The 22114-nt window shown below is 39.3% G+C and overlaps 1 non-coding gene and 1 pseudogene across 1 annotated transcript; both read left to right on the top strand.

The window, feature by feature from the left end:
- The window catches only part of LOC104213733 (cysteine-rich receptor-like protein kinase 42), a 31281-nt pseudogene extending 11358 nt beyond the window's left edge, over nucleotides 1-19923 (top strand).
- On the top strand, nucleotides 1804-1910 carry LOC138869820 (small nucleolar RNA R71). The gene has a single exon (XR_011400072.1). It is a non-coding gene; the product is annotated as a small nucleolar RNA R71 (small nucleolar RNA).
- Nucleotides 19924-22114: the final 2191 nt, after the last annotated feature.

The raw sequence follows: 22114 nt of genomic DNA, 5'->3' as shown, positions 1-22114 counted from the left end.
CATCATCAGTCTCTACGATTACATCCACGGCATCAATAAGAGAATAATTGGCGAATTCACTTGGTTGCCTCATAGATTTCCGCACATTGAATGTTATCTCCTCATCTCAATCTCATCTTGAGCTCCCCGGTTTCACAATCAATGAGAGCTCTCCCTGTGGCCAAGAATGGTCTTCCCAAAATTATGGGAATCTCTTCATCCACTCTATAGTCTAAGATCACAAAATCTGCAAGGAACACAAATTTCCCTACCTGAATTAGCACATCATCCAGTATACTAGAGGGTCATTTCACTGTCTTGTCAGCCAGCTGCAACAACATAGAGGTGGGTCTAGCTCTTCCAATGCCCAGCCTCTTGTAAATCGCCAGAGGCATAAGATTGATGTTGGCCCCTAGATCACACAGTGCTTTAGCAAAAACAAAATTACCAATAGTGCATGGAATTGTAAAGCTCCCTGGGTCAGACAGCTTTTCTGCAATTGGTCTAGTCACCACTGCACTACATGTCTGAGTAAGAGTAACTGTGGCCAAGTCTTGGAAATCAAACTTTCGGGACATCAAGTCCTTCATCATTTTTGCATACCCAGGCATCTCTTTCAAAGCTTCAATCAATGGTATGCTTACCTGGATTTGTTTCAGCATTTCGAAGAACTTCTTGTATTGTTTCTCCTTTTGGTACTTAGCCAACCTCTGAGGGAAAGGTGCAGGAGGTCTCTTCTTCCCAATCAACTGGGATTGATCCTTATCAGCTACTACATCAACTACTGGTTCCTGGACTGTCTCAGCTTCTTTCTCGGTCGCACTCTGAATGCTATTTTCTTCCTGGGCAGGCTGGACTGGCACCTCCGTCAGTTTCGTTGACTCATCCAGCTCAATGGGCACTGGTATAAGTGTCTCAACCTGTCTAGTTTCTCGAGCCCTCTCTTGCTCTACATCCAGATCTCTGCCATTACGTAGACTTACCGCCATCAGCTGCTTTGGGCCTTGATCTTTTGGATTTATCTAGGTGTCTGCAAGTAGTGTCTCATGAGGACGATTGTTCAGAGACAGAGAAATTTGGCCCACCTGCACTTCAATATTCTTGATTGCTGCATCATGTGCATCCACTCTCTCATTAATCTTTGCATTATACCCAATAACCTGCTGCATCATTGCCTCAAGTCTAGCAAACCCATCTTCCTGCCTTCCACCATGCTGCTGCTGAGGAGGGTGATACCCCTGCTGCTGATTCTGATTATTATATCCTTGTGGCCTTGGGTAAGGTGCCATATTGTTAGGGGGTCTCATACCTCCCATGTTTCCATTATTGAACTGTGGATGGACTGGCCTGTATTGCTGATTTTGCTGGCCCCAATTCTGACCACCTTGTCTCTGGCCTCCATAATGAGACACATAATTCATGTCTTCAGGGTAGTGGTGAAGATCATGTTCTACATTCCATTGGTTACCAATTGGCTGACTAATGCAAGATGCGCACAAGCCCCCATTGGTAGTATCTACGATGTGTACCTGTTGCTTCTGCCCTGACTCTTCCACCTTTTTGGTGAGTATACTCATCTGTGTCAATAAGGTGGACATATTTTCAGCCATAGAGTTGGATGGATCTAAGGGCACTGAGTGAACCACTGGAGTGATAGGTGCATTCCTGGTTGTCCATCCCGAATTTTGTGCCATCTTGTCAAGTAGACTCTGGCCTTCTCTCCATGTTTTGCTCAAAAATGCTCCACCAGCTGAAGCATCAACAATGTTCTTCACGCTATCTGACAATCCCATGTAAAACCGCAACCCCAACATCAGATCTGGAATACCATGGTGCGGGCATATAACCAGCATCCCTTTAAAGCGCTCCCATGTTTCATGCAGTGTCTCCATTGGTCTCTGTTTAAAACTCAAAATTTCATCAATTTGTTGAGCAGTCTTATTGGGTGGGTGGAACTTGTTATGGAATTGCCTGACTAACTCATCCCAAGTTGTTATAGAATTTATGGGAAGTGAGTTTAGCCAAGTCTGGGCAGCTCCTGTCACTGAGAATGGAAACAATAACAGCTTGATTACTTCAGGAGTTACGTTAGGCTGCCTTTGGGTTTTGCAGATAGAGAGGAAGTTCTTCAAGTGCTGCTGAGGATCTTCGACTTGTGACCCCGAAAATAGTCCCTTATTCTGCAACAAGTGCAACATGTTATTCGTAATTTGGAATGACTCAGCTTGTATCTGCGGAACTACAATGGTTGTGGACAGATTTTCAGCTGTGGGTTGTGCCTAGTCATAGAGAGCAGCCTCTGGCACTATTGGTACCGCTGGGTTTTCCTCGTGATCCTGACTGTTTCGAATTGTGTAGTTGTTGGTTGTTGTTTGTTTTTCCGATTAGCCAGATTCAAGGCCTTGAAAACTTTCTCGGGATCTGATAATGCTTCAAATACTTCACAAGATCTCGATGAGTTTCTAGGCATGCACTTCTTTCAATTGTAATTGATAACACCGTTAATTCCCCGGCAACGGCGCCAAAATTTGATCACGCCCAACTATGCCTTATAAAAGGACAATGCGGACGTTGCAAATATAACCTGAGTATTTATGCCCAGAGTCGAATCCACAGAGAATTAACCTATCAATTACTTTCGTTGGACTTACTAAATTCTTTAGAATCAACTTCCCCAAACGTTGTGAATAACAGTTGATGGTATATTTAATAACTAACATTGAAAGTCAATAAGCAGTTGTAAACTAAATACGCTTAAGTTGTGAACAATAATAAGAAGGTTCTAAGGTAGTGATTTCCCCTATTGATGGAATCCCTTATGTTTATGTTTCATATAGATTTACCAACACATCTCTATCAATCATGAACACTCTTTTTATCGTGAATCTCTCCCGAGTAATCATGATAATTTACTAGACGCACTCTCCCGAGATACGCTAGCTGGCTTTGTTTATTACAGTTCACTTTAGATTGCACCCAAGACTTCTTTATCCCTAATCCCACCTTTAAACCCGCAGTTATAGATCCCTCTTATACTTTGGGAGTGATGTTGTTCAACAATTACCTAAATATGCACTCTCTCCCGAGTTATGCACACTAATTAGGCACAGCTAATTGAGGATCCTGTTAATTAACTACAAGAAACACGTAGTTGAACAAATAGAGATTAATATAGGGTTTTGGGTTAAAAATCCCGTGTTTTGCACTTAAGTCCCTCAATTTTCCGCTTCATATCGCGGTCCTACCGCAGTTACGCCAGGACCGCGGCCAACTAGCCTCTCAGAATTCGCAACAGCCTTCTGCCGCGGTCCGACCGCGGTTACGCCGGGACCGCGACATTCCATCTCCAGTTCTGGTTTTGCTGCCTTCGCGTGGTGCACTTAGCGGATATTGTAAGATTGGCCTCTTTTTCTCCGTAATTGATCCCAAAAGTACTCCATAGACTTCTTTTATTGTATATAGCGTGCAAAGCATGAAAAATACTAATCAGAGCATTTTGTCATCACTTTTTATCATAAAAACTATACAAGAAGGTGGTTCTTAAGGGCCTAATTATAGTCCAATTCACCTATTTTCAATATGTGATTTACATGTAAGGAAAACACTACTTATTCTTGAGAAAATAACAAACTAGGTAGTAGTTCATTATGTCAACTATATTATATGCATGCACGCAAAAAATATAAATAGTACTACAAACTCGAGATCATATATTATTAGTAGAAAATTATTTCAAAGAGGAATAAGAGAAGAATAAAGATACGTTAAAATAATAATGAGATGAAAATGATGATGGAGAAAAAAGTAAAAGTTAAACTAATGTGGGATAATTTAGAAAATAAAAATTTATGGTAAGGATATTTTTGTATTGAAAAAAAATTAATTTTCTACTTCTGCTTCTTGGAAGAAGCTAGAATTTGTAGCTTCTTCCCAAACGCAGAAAAACACTTCATATTTTCAAATAAGTATTTTTTTGGGCAAAAAAAATAATACTTTTGATCTTTCAGAAGCTTGGCCAAATAGGCTCTCTAGAATTTGTAGCTTCTCTCGAAAAGTAGAAAAATTGCTTCTATCGCTGTTCAAAAGTACCTTTTTTTTAATCTTGGCCAGAAGCTTGGCCAAACAGGCTCTAACAAAAGTGCTACTTAATAAACTAACCTTACTTAGTCCGAAGATGACTTACGACCTTAACAACTTGTTTGGATGGTTGTTACCTATTGTATTGTATCGTATTGTTACTTTAAATATAATGTTCATTTTATTGTTACTTAAATTTTATTATGGTGGCGTTGTTACCTTATTTTTTTTTCTCATTTTGCCCTTCTTTATTATTAAATAATCATATTTTATCTTTTACCCTACTTTTTAATATAGTAATTCTACTTCATATTCTATTTTTTCTTAGTAATAATATAAGTTTATTCTTCATATTTTTGGTGTGTCATATCATAAAACGACGGAAAACAGTACAATCAATCCAAATATTGTATTCATCAAACAATATAATACAATACAATACGATATATTATGAAATGACATGTAACAACCATCCAAACAAGCTGTAAGAGAGCTGTCCAAGATGCTACTTCATCTGTCCCAAATTATATGTTGCTTTTCATTTCTTGAGATTCAAATTATGTGTACTTTAATCAATATTTTTGAAGTGTTTTTCATCATGTCGACATGCGAAGAATTACAATTTGTAGTACTTTTTGTATAGTTTTTGAATATTAGAATTTTAATTTTAAAATATTGAGTTGATATAATTGAATTTAGCTATGAAGATTAGTCAAATTGACTTTTGAAAAAAAATGATAACTAAAAAGAGACGAAGGGAGTATTTTTTTTCATTGACTATGTTTAATCAAACAAGGTAGGCTACACTCACCTGAGTGATATTAATTGGTTATTCTTAGCCCCCACTAAGATGATTAACTAATTAGTTAATTAATACAAGAAAAATATGAGACAACACGTAATAATAAATACACTACTAAAGCACTATAGAACTGTCAGCTGAATCTAGTCTCTATACGGATTGACAGAAACGTTTTACTGGTAGGGCTGGCAAGTGGTCGGGCCCGATCCTAAGCGGTCCTAAGTGGGCCGGTCCTAAGTGGTCCCGGGTTTTTTGTAGGAACCAGCCTGAGACCGGGACCACAAACTAATGGTCCCGGGCTAAGTAAGCCCAAGTGGGCCTAAGTGGGCCCAACGGAAAAACTTTCTATTTTTTTAAAATTTTATACAAGTTAGAAAAAAATGGTAATAAAAATATCTAAGGTAATGCATTATAATTTTTATTATAACATTAACAAAACATGGCAATATCTTTCTTAATCTTCCTCCATCCTATGGAATGAGCACAACAAGGTGCTAATACCACTATTGTGAAGAAAAAGAAACTAATCAAGATGTGCCAAAATACAAGTTACATATTAATTTACATGGTATCTCTTACAAACTTCATAATCCATTAAGGTCGGGAGGAATTTTCGTTGGCGGTGGCGGAAAAGAACCTTGGTCATCACCGCTTCCGGGCGAAGCAGAATCCTCTGCAAGTTCAGCTAGCATTTCTTCGTAAGCTTCGTCTACCTCTGGTTGTGATTTAGCAAGTCTAAAATCTCTTCTTTTCGAACGGATCCAATCTCTGAAAAGTACTGATTTCTAAGCTCTCCCTCATGGACGCTCTACAATCATCGAGTTGAAGTCTTGCTTGATTGAAAGCGCTTTCCGATGCTACTGTTGAAGCTTGAATAGTTAAAATGTCTCGTTCCATCCTTGAAAGAATCGGAAAGTGTTTTCTTTGTCCTTCCACCATTCTAAAATATTAAATGAGCCGTCGGGATTCACTTCCTCAATTACCTGTGACAAATAAATTTCAAGCTCATTAGTTGTGAGAAATCACTAGTACTAGAACCTTAAGAACCCTTGAAACCGGCCAAAACACTAAGTTCTCTTACTCCCACAGTTCTTTTAGATAATTGAGAGTCAGAAGAAGAAGAAGTTAGAACATTTGGTCTAGCCTGATCTAATGCAACTTGATAAGCATTATAAATAGTTTGAGCATTTATTTTAATTGAGGCTATTATTTTTGGAAGTTTAGACAACTCCTCTTCTTCAAGTGCTAAACCATAATAAACAGTTTCATATAAAAAATTGAGGATCTCCTAATTTCATAGTAGGATTTAACAAGACAACAACACCACAAATAAGGGAATAGGAAAAAATATTTTTAAAACTTTTTTCACATATAAGTAGGATTCCAAAATTTTCTAATATAATGCACAAAGTGTGGGTCAGAACGAAAACTATAGGGTACGCACATAGCAGTAACTATTTTTGCCAATTCTTTACGATCTTTTTTTGGATCATAATATAAAATACCACTGGTAACAGTGTTAATCACAGTTGACATTGATTAGACCCGATACTAGGGTCAACCTGACTAGGAGTAGGTACACTTGTCCCCTCGGTCAAGGCTTTCATATGATAATATTTGGCTTTATCTTGAGGGTATATCAATATGTGTCTTTTCAAAGTTCCCGTCTGTAACGACCCAGCCGGTCGTTACGAGAATTTAAGCTCTGTTCGGCGGTGCACGATCTTGAACAGCTTCATAATATGAGTATCGACTTGCGTGCATGGTTGAATTCAGTTAATGGATGATTCAGAGTCAAATTGGAAGAAGAAATCTAGTTTTGGAAGTTTGAACGGTGAGAATATGATCGGAATTGGAGTTTTGAGTAAATGGCCTCAGAATAAATTTTTGATGATTCTAACAGCTTTGTATGGTGATTTTGGACTTAGGCGCGTGTCTGGATTTAGATTTGGAGGTCCACAGGGTAAATTGAGGCATTTCGGCGAAAGTTGGAAAAGTTGAAGTTTGGAAAACGGAGAAGTTTGACCCATAGTTGACTTTTGTGATATCGAGGTCGGAATGTGATTCCGAGAGTTAGAGTAGCTCCGTTATGTCATTTTGGACTTGTCTGCAAAATTTGGCGTTATTACGAGTTGAATTGATAGGTTTCGGCATGAGATTTGATATTTGAAGAATTGGAAATTCATAAGTTTGATTTTTGGTTTGATTCGTTGTTTGGGTATTGTTTATGTGATTTGAAATTTCGAGCGAGTCCGTGTTAGGTTATATGACTTGTTTGTGTGATTAGACGAGGTCCCGGGAGCCTCGGGTGTGTTTCGGATGGGCTACGGGTTATTTTTCCCTATGTTTGAACTGCTGTTTTGCTATCTGGTATTTCCTTCTTTGAGATCGCATAGGAGTAGCCGTGATCGCGTAGTACAATATTAACCTGCCATATTTTCCTTCTATGTGATCGCATTGATTCGTTCGCGATCGCATAACACAAATTTGGACAACATCATTTTCCTTCTATGCGATTGCATTGATTTGTTCGCGATAGCATAACACAAATTTGGACAACAAATTTTTCTTCTATGCGATTGCATTGATTTGCCCGCGATTGCATACGACATTTTGGGCCAGTAGCTATTTTCTTCTATGCGATTGCATCACTTCTCCCGCGATCGCAATGAACAAACACCTGGGCAGACAGAATATATTCCAAAATCGAGGGTTACACTATTTTCATCATATTTTGACTTCTAGATCTCGGTTCTTGGCGATTTTTGGTGGGTTTTTCAGGAAATTCGATTGGGTAAGTATTCTTCAACTAGAATTGAATATATTCCATGAATTTGTCTTTATTTTTATCATTTAAATTGTGTTTTGGGTTGGGGAAAGCGTTGGTTTTTGAAGAAAATTTTCAAAATGAAAAATCATGATTTGAGGGACCAAATGGTATCAGAATTGGATAAATTTGTATGGTTGAACTCATTTTGGAATGGGTGATCAGATATTGTAAAATTTGATGGGTTCCGAGGTGCGGGCCCGGGTGTCAACTTTTGGATCGATTTTTATATTTTTGTAAAGATTGAAACTTTATTATTCGGAATAGTTCCTTATTCGATTTATGTGCATTTTGGAGTTGTTATTGTTGGATTTGAGCTGTCCGGAGGTCTTTTCACCTGAGAAGTCCATTTTAGAGTATCGAGTTGTTGTCTTTGAGGTAAGTATCTTGCCTAACCTTATGTGAGGGACTTCCCCTTAGGATTGAGTCTTCTATGTTGTTTGTAATCCGTGTACGCAAGGTGACGAGTGCATACTCGAACTTAATTGTGGATAGTTGGCCTTTTAAGGTTCTTAGGTTCTTATATTCACTACGTATGGAGTTATTCTTGATATGACTGAGTTCCTGCTTATTAGTTTCGTCTCTACATGCTTAGTTGGAATTATTTGCTTCATGATTTACTCTTATTGCCTAATTATCATCCTATTTGATTTAACTGAAGAACTTCGTCTCTCTTATCATCATGCTACCTTTTCATAATCGCCTGTGTTATTGAGGGTTATTGTCATCCCTCCTATAATCGCCTAGTCTTAAGTGCAGCTAAGATCACCTTCCCTTAATTGAATTTATCGAATATTCTCGTAACTTCCCAACCTTAAACGGAGTTTAGATGACCTATATCCTTGTCGACTTGTTTTTATTTGGGACTACTAGACTCGTGTTGTCTTCCTTGTACTAATTTGTTTATTTTGGGATCGTCACTACATGTTAGTTTGCTCTTTCGTTGAACTGTTCCCTTTATGCCTTTCATTTTTCTTACTGTGGCTATTCTTGTGAACTGGTTATACCGATTCCTTGCAATTTGAAGTTTTGGAGTGGATTCACTCGTTATATTTTGTATTACTGCCACTATTGTTGTTGTGCTGGTTGTGTTGGTGCACGAGGTCTCTGTTGTCCGATTGTGTTGTGTTGTGCATGAGGTCTCTGCCGTGCAATTGTGTTGTGTTGTGCATGAGGTCTCTACCATGCAGATTTTTGTTGAGGGGTTGCACGAGGTTTTTGCCATGCTATTGTTACTATTGATATATTGCACATGCAGCGTGACAAGGTAGGATATGTATATATGCTTATATGTGGGTTGTGCATGTGGCGAGGCAAGGTGAAAACATTATGGTACACGTGTGGCGAAACAACCCGGGAACTTATTATGTTATTATTTTCACATGTGACGAGACAAGGTGGGAACATTATGATACACGTGTGGCGAAACAAGGCAGACACTTATTATGTTATTATTTGCACATGTGGCGAGACAAAGTGGGTTATGTCAGGGATTGATTGTGAGGATTTGTGATGGCCTGGGGGCATTATTGTTGTTTAATATTGTGTTGTGGTACGCTTACCTGTATGAGCTTTACCTCGTGGAAGTTGTGAGGAAACATCTTACGTGCTGTCTGTTCTTTTCCTTATGCTTATTAGCTGGTAGGAACTATGTTAAAGCACTTGCACAAGCATACACGTAGTTGAACACTCCTATTTGATGTGGTCCTCCTGATTTTGCTGAGTATAGATGTACACCCTCGTTTACTTATTATATATGTGAGAGTGGCCCTAGTTAACAAGTGAGTTGTCAGCATGACCATGGGATTGATGGGGGCACAAGATGCAGTGTTAGATTTTAGGTACTGGGACTCGTGAGCTGTAATTTGTCCGAGATTCGGTACTTCATGGAAATTGTTGGATAAGGCCTGATGTGAACACTGTCGTAGGATCTGAGTTATTGATTACCTTTAATGTATTGTGACTTTAGGATTTGGGTTGTGTTTTTGCTCGCTCTTCTATGTCATTATTCTTAGTATTTTCGTTGTTACTTGCTGTTTTCTTACCTTATTGTGATTGTAGTATTGTTAGCCATTTCATGTAGTCCTTATATATACATCATGTCCCGTTGTTCCTATATTTGTATAGTTTTATTGGGTCGGTAGGTGTCTTGACTGTTCCTCGTCACTACTCTACCGAGGTTAGTTTTGATAATTAGTGGGCACCGCTGTGGTGTACTTATGCTACTCTTCTGCACATTTTTGTTGTGCACATCTAGGTACTTCCACTACGTCTTATCATCCTTGCGGTGAGGCACTTCCGTAGAGACTTCAAGGTATATCTGCGGCTTCCGCAGATCGAGGAGTCCCTTTCTATCTTTCTATGAAAAGTATAGCCCTTCAGTAATTTTCCTTTGTTTAGACATTTCCGGAGTTAGAGCTTCTTATGTATCTCTTAGCTTGTGATTCATGAGATTCCGGGTTTTGGGAATCATTGTTAGCTTCGAGAGTTGTTATTGTATGTGCCGATCGACACCTTAAACACTGTTTCATTTTACTATTTCGGTTTTTAATTATTTCTTTTGCAATTATTGTTTATATTCCGCATTGTTAGGCTTACCTAGTCATAGAAACTATCTGCCATCACGATGGTTCACGGAGGGTGAACCAGGGTCGTGACAAGTTGGTATCAGAGCTCTAGGTTCATAGGAGTCATGAATCACAAGCCAGTTTATTAGAGTCTCACGGATCGGTACGGAGACGTCTCTACTTATCTGCGAGAGGCTATGTAGCCGTTAGAAAAATTCCACTTCATTTGATTTCCCTACCGTGTGATATTTTTGACATCATAATCCTAAACCTCTATCTTCTATTCTCTCACAGATGGTGAGGACACGTGCTACCCGAGATAATCAGGCACCCGCACCCCCCTACTGTAGCCTTCAGAGGCCGGGGCTGGGGTAGAGACCGAGGACGCACACGTGGTGCAGCCAGAGCACCCGCACGAGCTGCCACCGAGGTACCACCAGTAGTTCCAGCCGGAATCCAGGCACCTGATGCGCCTACTGCTACTACTACTCTAGCTCTTCAGGAGACTCTTGTGCAGTTCATGAGCATGTACACCACTTTGGCTCAGGCAGGGTTTCTTCCCCTTGCTGCAGCCACATCTCAGGCCGGAGAAGGAGCACAGGCTCCCGCCGCCCGCACTCCTCAGCAGCGAGTACATGTTGATCAGGTTCCAGAGATTATTCCTGTACATCCTTTAGTCCTAGGTCAACCTGAGGACAGGGCAGTAGCTTCAGAGGATGAGCAACAGAGACTTGAGAGGTTCAAGAAGTATGATCCTCCTGTATTCAGTGGGTTAGCATCAGATGATGCCTTGGGATTTCTGGAGGAGTGTCACCATATCCTCCGCACTATGGGTATATCAGGATAGAGTGGGGTTTTTTTCACTGCCTTCCAGCTTCGAGGTGCCGCATATGAGTGGTGGCGCACCTATGAGTTAGACAGTCCGGATGAGGCAACTTCACTGACTTGGACCCATTTTTTAGATATGTTCCTGAAAGAGTTTGTTACTCAAAGCCTCAGGGATGCATGGCGCGCAGAGTTTGAGCATTTGCGTCAGGGTACTATGACTGCCTCAGAGTATGTTGTCCGTTACACTAGCTTGGCTAGACATGCCCCAGACTTGGTTTCTACTGTTCGTGAGAGGGTTCGCTGGTTTATTGAGGGGATTATTCCCAGCATCAGGTCTAGCATGGCTCGTAAGTTGGAGATGGATATTTCTTATTAGCAGGTGGTGAGCATTGCAAAGAGGATAGAGGGTATGCATGCTAGGGAGAGAGAGAGGACAGGCGGGGCCATGAGAGAAAGGGCAGACGAGATCAGGAGAAAGAGTTTGAGGAGATGAGGAGGCCTCGTAGACCGGGGAGATCTACTGGTCCTTATTTTGGAGGCAGGGTGCGTCATGGTAGAGGTTTTGTGGGTCCGCCAGTTCAGTTCGCGCTTTAGGCTTTGCATAGTGACTCAGGTGTTCATAGGTCTTGGGGTACCCGTACCGCACAGTTCCCACAACCTCATTAGCAGAGAGGGTGCTTTGAGTATGGAGATACTAGCCATATGGTGAGAGATTGTCCCAGACTTCGGGTCGATGTGTCACAACGAGGTATTGAGGCGAGTAGAGGGTGCCCAAGAAGGGGAGGCCCGGCTTGTTGATGTGTTTCATATAGTAGGCTTGAGGCCGTCGCGCCAGCTAAATGTCATTTAGGTATGATTTTGGCTTGTTATAGAGGAGCACCATCCGTAGTTCATTACAGTTCTGCTTATCGGTGTGAGTTCCCCTATTTGTTGCTCCATTTATGGGTGCGTTTCATGATTAGCACTTTGTTTATGTGATTACCATGTTGGGAGGTTCTATGAGTGATAGCCGTGTCTATCGTCTGTTTCTAGTCATTGTCGGGAATTATGAGACTAGTAGTAAATTCCTATTGTCCATTTCAGTAGGTTTGATGTGATTTCTGAGTATTTTTGGCTACGAGTTGTGATTTTTATGTTCCACCAGTGTGGGAGCCAGTACGTGTTATAATCTTGTTGACGGAACTGATCTAGTGAAAGGTTTTAGCTGCTTTGCTGTACACCCTATTTGTGATTCAGAGTGCAGGGCGGGACCCTCGTGATTTCATGTGTTTTGATGTGTTGAAACCGGGTTGTGTACCGCGATGGGAGTTATATCAGTATGAGATCCTTGTGATTCTTTTATATGCTTTAATTCTTTCTTGTTAGATAGTTTTGTAGATTAGTGTTGATAGAAAATTTGTTCTTATCGGGCTTGTTTGATAGTTCCCTTATGTGTTTCCCTTTCCATATTCAGTCATTTTCGTTCTGTGCTTCTTGTGCTTTAGCTTGTGGGGTGTGTTCCCATTGGTATTAGCTGAGATTTGGTGATTTGGGTGTTCAGTTATATGGATTTCGTGGTTATTGTATCATCGCCAGTGTTGTGGAGGTTTGAAATGGGTTCCTATTGAATATGAGTCTTACGGCCTGTGCTAAATTTGACTTCGGGCGAATATTGTGATCAGAATTATTACTGTGGGCCTATATGTGATGTGTCATGTTGTAAGGTTGTACTATATGGGCATTGGTATGAATTGATGCAGCTGGTTGAGACTGATACCGGGTATGGATTTAGAATCAGGTCTTTTGAAAATGGATGAGAGATGAGAATTCTGGTTCTAAGCCTTATTGGTATTGCTAGAAAGGCTAAATTTCAGTTGAGATGGTGTCGTCAGGCTTATGTGGATTGGGGTGACGTGGGATCACCCGCGAGTGTATGTTGGAAGTGCGCATTCAGTGACTTGAGGACTCGGAGCAAATCTTGGCACGTTCGAGGACGAACGTTAGTTTTAAGAGGGGGGGATGTAACAGCCCAACCTGTCGTTACAAGAATATAAGCTTCGTTCGGTGGTGCACGGTCCTGAACAACTTCATAATATGAGTATCGACTTGCGTGCATGGTTGAATTCAGTTAATGGATGATTCAGAGTCAAATTGGAAGAAGGAATCTAGTTTTGGAAGTTCGAACGGTGAGAATTTGACCGGAATTGGACTTTTGAGTAAACAGCGCCAGAATAAATTTTTGATGATTTCAACAACTTTGTATAGTGATTTTGGACCTAGGCGCGTGTCCGGATTCAGATTTGGAGGTCCGTAGGGTAAATTGAGGCATTTCGGCGAAAGTTGGAAAAGTTGAAGTTTGGAAAACGGAGAAGTTTGACCCATAGTTGACTTTTGTGATATCAGGGTCGGAATGCGATTTCGAGAGTTGGAGCAGCTCAGTTATGTCATTTTGGACTTGTCTACAAAATTTGGCGTTATTCCGAGTTGAATTGATAAGTTTCGGCATGAGATTTGATATTTGAAGATTTGAAAATTCATAAGTTTGATTTTTGGTTTGATTCGTTGTTTGGGTGTTATTTTATGTGATTTGAAATCTTGAGCGAGTCCGTGTTAGGTTATATGACTTGTTTGTGTGATTAGACGGGGTCCTAGGAGCCTCAGGTGTGTTTCAGATGGGCTACGAGTCATTTTTCCCAATATTTGAACTACTGTTGTGCTATCTGGTATTTCCTTCTATGCGATTGCATAGGCGTAGCCGCGATTGCGTAGTACAATATTAACCTTGCCATATTTTCCTTCTATGCGATTGCATTGATTAGTTCGTGATCACATAGCACAATTTTGGACAACAACATTTTTCTTCTATGCGATTGTATTGATTTGCCCGCGATAACATGGCACATTTTGGGCCAGTAGCTATTTTCTTCTATGTGATTGCATCACTTCTCCCGCGATCGTAATGAACAAACACCTGGGTAGACAGAATATATTCCAAAATCGAGGGTTACACCATTTTCATCATATTTTGACTTCTAGAGCTCGGTTCTTGGCGATTTTTGGTGGGTTTTTCACGAAATTCGATTGGATAAATATTCTTCAACTAGAATTAAATATATTCCATGAATTTATCTTTATTTTTATCATTTAAATTGTGTTTTGGGTTGGGGAAAGAGTTGGTTTTTGAAGAGAAATTTCAAAATGAAAAATCATGATTTGAGGGACCAAATGGTATCCGAATTGGATAAATTTTGTATGGTTGAATTCATTTTGGAATGGGTGATCGGATTTTGTAATTTTATGGGTTCCGAGGTGCGGGCCCGGGGGTCGACTTTTGAGTCGATTTTTATATTTTTGTAGGAGGGATGACAATAACCCTCAATAACATAGGCAGTTATGAAAAGGTAGCATGATGATAAGAGAGACAAAGTTCTTCAGTTAAATCAAATAGGATGACAATTAGGCAATTAGAGTAAATCATGAAGCAAATAATTCCAACTAAGCATGTAGAGACGAAACTAATAAGCAGGAACTCGGTCATATCAAGAATAACTCCATACGTAGTGAATATAAGAACCTAAGAACCCTAAAAGGCCAACTATCCACAATTAAGTCCGAGTACGCACACGTCACCTCGCGTACACGGATTACAATCAACATAGAAGACTCAATCCTAAGAGGAAGTCCCCCACACAAGGTTAGGCAAGATACTTACCTCAAAGACGACAACTCGGTACTCTAAAATGGACTTCTCGGGTGAAAAGACCTCCGGACAGCTCAAATCTTACTATAACAACTCCAAAACACACATAAATCGAATAAGGAACTATTCCGAATAATAAAGTTTCAATCGCTTAGTCTTAAGTGCAGCTAAGATCACCTTCCCTTAATTGAAATTATTGAATATTCTCATAACTTCCCAACCTTAAACGGAGTTTAGATGACCTATGTCCTTGTCGACTTGCTTTTATTTGGGACTACTAGACTCGTGTTGTCTTCCTTGTACTGATTTGTTTATTTTGGGATCGTCACTACATGTTAGTTTTCCCTTTCGTTGGACTATTCCCTTTATGCCTTTCATTTTTCTTACTGTGGCTATTCTTGTGAACTGGTTATACCGATTCCTTGCGATTTGAAGTTTTGAAGTGGATTCACTCGCTATATTTTGTATTACTATCACTATTGTTGTTGTGCTTGTTGTGTTGGTGCACGAGGTCTCTGCCGTGCGATTGTGTTGTCTTGTGCACGAGGTCTCTGCTGTGCGGATTGTTGTTAAGGGGTTGCACGAGGTTTTTGCCGTGCTATTGTAACTATTAATATATTGAACATACGGCGTGACAAGGCGGGATATGTATATATGCTTATATGTGGGTTGCGCATGTGGCGAGACAAGGTGGGAACATTATGATGCACGTGTGGTGAAACAAGGCGAGCATTTATTATGTTATTATTTGCACATGTGGAGAGACAAGGTGGAAACATTATGATGCACGTGTGGCGAAACAAGGCGAGCACGTATTATGTTATTATTTGCACACATGGCGAGACAAGGTGGGCTATGTCAGTGATTGATTGTGAGGATTTGTGATGGCCTAGGGGCATTCTTGTTATTTAATATTGTGTTGTGGTACGCTTTCCTGTATGAGCTTTACTTCGTGGAAGTTGTAAGGAAATATTTTATGTGTTGTCCGTTCTTTTCCTTACGCTTATTAGCTGGTAGGAACTATGTTAAAGCACTTGCACAAACATACACGTAGTTGAACATTCCTATTAGATGTGAAGTCCTCCTGATTTTGCTGAGTATAGATGTACACCCTCGTTTACTTATTATATATGTGAGAGTGGCCCTAGTTAGCAAGTGAGTTGTCAGCATGACCATGAGGTTGATGGGGGCACAAGATGCCAAGTGTTAGATTTCAGGTACTGGGACTCGTGAGCTATAATTTGTCCGAGATTTGGTACTTCGTGGAAATTGTTGGATAAGGCCTGATGTGGACACTGTCGTAGGATCTGAGTTATTGCTTACCTTTACTGTATTGTGACTTTAGGATTTGGGTTGTGTTTTTGCTCGCTCTTCTATGTCATTATTCTTAGTATTTTCGTTGTTACTTGCTGTTTTCTTCCCTTATTGTGATTGTAGTATTGTTAGCCATTTCGTGTAGTTTTTATATATACATCATGTCCCGTTGTTCCTATATTTGTACAGTTTTATTGGACCAGTAGGTGTCTTGACTATTCCTCGTCACTACTCCTCCGAGGTTAGTCTTGATACTTACTGGGCACCGCTGTGGTGTGCTCATGCTACTCTTCTGCACATTTTTGTTGTGCAAATCCAGGTACTTCCACTCAGTCTTATCATCCTTGCGGCGAGGCAGTTCTGTAGAGACTTCGAGGTATATCTGTTGCGTCCGCAGACCGAGGAGTCCCTTTCTATCTTTCTGTAAAAAGTATAGCCCTTCAGTAATTTTCCTTTGTTTAGACATTTCCGGAGTTAGAGCTTCTTATGTATCTCTTAGCTTGTGATTCATGAGATTCCGGGTTTTGGGAATCGTTGTTAGCTTCGAGAGTTGTTATTGTATGTGCCGAGCGGCACCTTAAACACTGTTTAATTTTACTATTTCGGTTTTTAATTATTTCTTCCGCAATTATTGTTTGTATTCCGCATTGTTAGGCTTACCTAGTCGTAGAGACTAGGTGCCGTCAGGATGGTTCACGGAGGGCGAACCGGGGTCGTGACACCGTCTCCCCTCCCCCAACCGCCTAAATATTTAAAAGCTAACTCCTTGCCACAAGTTTTACATTTAGCCTTTTTTGTGGAATTAGTTGAGTAAAAAAAGGCCAAACAATAGATGTTTCTGACCGTTTGGGATGTTGTCTAGAAAAAGTAGGGGTAGCAACATGAGGGTCAGACGGGACATCATTTGGATTGTCATTAGCTGGGTTAACTTCAGGAGCAAGACTAGTGGGTGTATCGTCATCCGGTTGCGTTTCATCTAAATCTATTTCCTCCTCATCATCTTCATCAATAGTTGGATTAGAATAAAGAGCATTCATTAATTTATGGTTTAATTGTTCACCAATCCCAACATTATGACAAAATTGACTCTTAGTTAATTGTAATAAACTATTATCGCTATCAAGAATTGCAGGTGTAGGACAAATATGAGGTTTGGGTCGGGGAGCCGAGGCAGTGGAGGAGGAATAGATTGGCCACTAGATTCGCCACTCTTGGATTTTCCTTTATTTTTACCAAAAGGTTAATTTTAAGGAAGCCATCGTAATTAATCAAATAATAGAAAATAAATAAAACAAACAAAACTATAATATTATAAATTCTGAGTTGGAACGAGTTTACCGAATTGACGAACAACTTGTTGAAAATTGATTATCGTTGAAGACTTGAAGACTTCAATTCACCAACTTTAAAATTTTTCACAAATTGTAACAATAAAGTAAACAATTATAGAAGAAAATTAGAGAGAGATTGATGATTTTGTGAGAAAAATGAAAGAATGAGGGGGTATTTATAGTTGAAAATAGGGAAAACGTATAATTATAAAAAGTTTGGAGGATTAAATGGCTATTTTTCTTTTGGGGGGGGGGGGGAGAGGGGAGATTAAATGACTATTTTGTAAATAGCCAACGACTATTTTGGCAGAGACGACTACATTTTAAATGCCCTAACGAGCAATTTTTTTTTAAAAATAAGGGTTGTTGAGCCCGTATAGGACCGCTTGAACCGGCCCACTTCCCAACCGGTCCCGATTTCGCGGGCCTCGCGCACAGGACCGACCCACTAACCAGCCCACCTCCCCACGGTTCCGGTCTTATACGGTTAGGATCGTTTAGGCCCACAACCCATATGGGTCACGGTCCCGCGCCGGTCCCGGTCCTGGACCGGCCCACTTGCCAGCCCTATTTACTGGTCTGCAGAATAATCTTTTTCATTTGTTTCTATATTTGTGCCTTTCCTGAAAAAGACGGGGACTAGAGTAGAACCAGCTCAATTAATAGTAATGTATAAAAATATAAAATAAACAAATTTATAATTATGACTTTTACTTGTCTCTAATTATTTGATTTGAAGTGGACTTGATATTTTTTTATAAATGATATTGATGGTGATGTTTTCAGGGGTAAGCAAAGGGGTGATCGTAGCTATCATTCTTGGAGTGACAGCTTTCTCCATGATGGCTCTCTTCGTTGCTTACGGAGCTCGTAAAAGGTCATTAAACAGAAAGCAAGGTATCATCAAAGAAACTAATAAATGAAGAGAAGCATTTTTAGTCCTGTCGTAAACTTAATTTTTTGGTTGCAGAACGCATTAATCTAGGCAAACTATCGAGTTCCTACAAGAGGTCCAACTTTAACTTTAAATATGAAAATCTTGAGAAAGCAACAAACTATTTTGATCCATCAACAAAATTAGGGCAAGGAGGAAATGGTTCTGTATACAAAGGGACTCTGCCTAATGGGAAGGTTGTTGCAGTTAAGAGACTGTTTTTCAGTACAAGACAATGGGTTGATGAGTTCTTCAATGAGGTTAACCTCATCCATGGAATTGAACACAAAAATCTTGTCAAGTTGTTGGGTTGCAGCATTGAAGGCCCCGAGAGCCTGCTCGTCTACGAGTTTGTGCCCAATAAGAGCCTAGACAAATACCTCCTTGGTAATTTATTATTTATCCATCTAGGAATACACGCTGCATTATCTTACTTCTCCAAATAATTATGTAATGAAATTTTTTCTGATTGAGTTCTTGAATTTATGGTGTTCTAGATAAGAACAAGATAAAGATTCTAAGTTGGGAAGAACGTTTACGTATTATTGTTGGAACAACACAAGGCATTGAGTTCCTCCATGGGGGTTCAGAGATGAGAATTATTCACAGGGACATCAAGAGCTCTAATGTACTTGTCGATAAAAATTTTAATGCCAAAATTGCTGATTTTGGACTTGCTCGGTGTCTTGTAGCCGATAAAAGTCATATTAGCACTGGAATTGCTGGCACATTGTAAGATACTTGTCGTCATAATTGTGTTATATTAACTACTTGATGGGTGATTTTAAGGTTGTTTATACAGAGGATATATGGCTCCTGAGTACCTCGTAAAAGGACAGCTCACAGAAAAGGCTGATGTGTATAGCTATGGAGTGCTTGTTCTTGAAATTGTTTGTGGCAAAACAAACATTTCCTTGGTAGAGGATGACTCTGGCTCTCTACTGCAATCTGTAAGAATTAATGCTGTAAATTTATCAATACAGTAGTCCTGTCAGTAAATAAATATTTGAACTTTTCTTTTTGGTTTCAGGTGTGGAAATTCTATACAACAAATCAGGTGACTGAAGCATGACCCTACCTTGAAAGGCGATTTTCCGCAAGAAGAGGCATTAAAAGTCCTCAAAGTGGGGCTTTTGTGCGCTCAGGCTTCTGTCGATTTAAGACCATCAATGTCTGAGGTTCTCCAAATGCTAACAACCTTTGGACAACAAATTCTGGAACCATGCCAGCCATCCTTGTTAAATTCAAACAACACAAGGAAAAGCTTAGTCTCCAATGCACTCTTTAAACTAGCTGAATCTTATACTTCCACCACAGCTAACTCGCAAAGCTCATCGGATGGACCACACAAAAGTGATCAAGAATTCCTTTTAAAATCTGAAAAAATAGAAAATTTAAAAAGTGGAGTTTGATTTGTAAGTGAAGATCTTGCACAACATTTTTGTACTGTTAGAACTAGTAGTGATGATAGAGGAAAATATGTTGCATATTTATGATTTGTTTGCTGAGTAATGATACAAAAAATGTATACAGAAGCAGAGGGACATACATAGTCTTCATAAAGTTGTGCGTATTGCTAATAGCTGATTCCTTGTCGTCCCTTTTGTCAAATGTCACTACAACAAAAGTGATATTTAGCTACATATTAGCTATGATCAAAAAATTCATCACTAATTATTTACATTTTGTGACAAAAATTATATTTCGTATTTAAATATACGAGTTATATACTTTTACTGACGAAACACAAAATTTTGTCCACTAAAATTTTCCACCAAAAATTGAGTTGCCGCCAGATATTAAGTAAAAATAGCCACGAATATGAAGTTATCAACGACATATTTTTTTTGTCACTAATGATGTACCCAATTAGTGACAAAGCATTATTTGTCTTAAAATTAATTAAATTTTGGATACCAGAAAGTTTCGTCACAAAATATTATATTGTTACAATAATGACGAATTAGAATTTGTAGTTAAACAAGGTAAACTTTAGCCATAAAATTTTATATTTATTTTTTACCTTTTTTTATCACTAATAGTGCAAATAATTAGTGACACTGATTTAATTGTCTCTATTGAACCTACAATTTAGTCACATAAATTTTTTATCACAAAAATACCATTTTTTAATTGCTACGACTAAAGTTTTGTAACTGAATTGTGAGGTTATTGGCTATAAAAAAGATTTTAGTTAAAAACTAAAAGATCATACTTCATAGTTAATTATGATTCTAAAGTTTTGTTCATGCAACATACATATAATTACTTTAAGACTATCAATTTTTCCTACATAAGAATTCTCTCTCTAAAAAAGAAATTCTCCGCCTTCTCTCTAAGCTTAATCCTAATCTATCACGACTGCCCATGGACACTCAAATTTCCAAAGGCAGATCCACACCAATCCCTGCAAAACCACCAGATATTAACAAGCCCAATAACATAACATCAACATCGCCAATATTAACCTCCTCAGTAGAATCCCAAATCAGTTTCAAAGAAAAACTCTTGCAAGTGAACAAATAATTGACTTTGACATGGACCACCCGAAAGAGGAAGCCGCACATGAGTATAAAGAAATGACATGCTTCGAAGAAGATGTGAATCATCTACCCAGCGGAGTAAGGGTTATCCAGCTCTTTGACAAGGAAAAAGAAAGGCTTTACTCCTTATGAAAGTTCTCCCTGATCAGTAAACTCTTTGGGAAAAGAATTGTTCACCATTATTTAAAAGCCACAATTCAAGAATTATAGAAGCCCACAGAGCAACTCCCACTTATTGATCTAGGATTAGACTATTTCATAGTAAAGTTTATGAAAGAGAAAAATATGAATAATGTCCTTAGGAACGGACCTTGGTTTATGAAAGGCCATTTCCTCTCTATGAAGAAGTGGGAATCCAACTTCGTCACTGCAGAAGCAAAACAAACATATGCAACCATGTGGGTACGTCTATCACAGCTACAAACGGAGTACTATGAAGGAACCCTACTCAAGCTAATAGGAAACTCGATAGGCACTCTATTGAAAATTGATGCTTGCACTAGCTTCACTTTAAGAGGAAGATTATTTACCGTGAAAATGGTAATAACAATTAAATTTGATTTAGTGGTTCTAAAAATACGTGATCTATTTTTATGCTAGTTGTTAGGCAGTTGATACTATGTGAAATACTTAGAATCGAAATAAGAGCTTAAGAATAAGGTGTTAATCAAACTGAATCACTGTCAATCGGGGCCTCGAGCTTGCCTATTCGAGGGCCTCGGGGTCGAGTCTGAATCTCGGCTGGGAGCCATCGGAGGCAGTCGATGGTGAATAATAGTTATAAATAGATCAAAGACGGTTCTTTATGGCCAATAATAAGCAATAAATAATGAACAATAAGTAGAACACAATAAATATGGGCGATAAATAAGATAATGAAACCAAGAGCATGTGTTAAAGAGAAGAGAGAATGTTCTAGTATATTTAGTATAGAGCAACAGAACTTTACAAAATGACAAGGATCCCCTTTATATAGCAGGGGAAATCCCAACATAGTACAAATACATTAATTACAAAGATATGGGCTGGTACGACCATTTAATGCCTTGATTCGCTTTTCCGACTAGACCACTAGACCTAGCCAGCTATATGTACGTGCCTTGGGAACTTCACCCTGATCCACCGAGACTATTAATTTCATTGCCTCGAGGCCGGTCATTACTCATACTGTCTCGTAATGGAAATGTCGAGAATTCTCAGAGTCGATTACTGGAGACCCTCAAGATGCCATGA

This window comes from Nicotiana sylvestris, chromosome 5 (assembly GCF_000393655.2).
Source record: "Nicotiana sylvestris chromosome 5, ASM39365v2, whole genome shotgun sequence".
Classification (NCBI taxonomy): Eukaryota; Viridiplantae; Streptophyta; class Magnoliopsida; order Solanales; family Solanaceae; genus Nicotiana; species Nicotiana sylvestris.
Note: the sequence above shows the minus strand (reverse complement) of the source record. Positions and strands in the feature narration are given on the sequence as shown.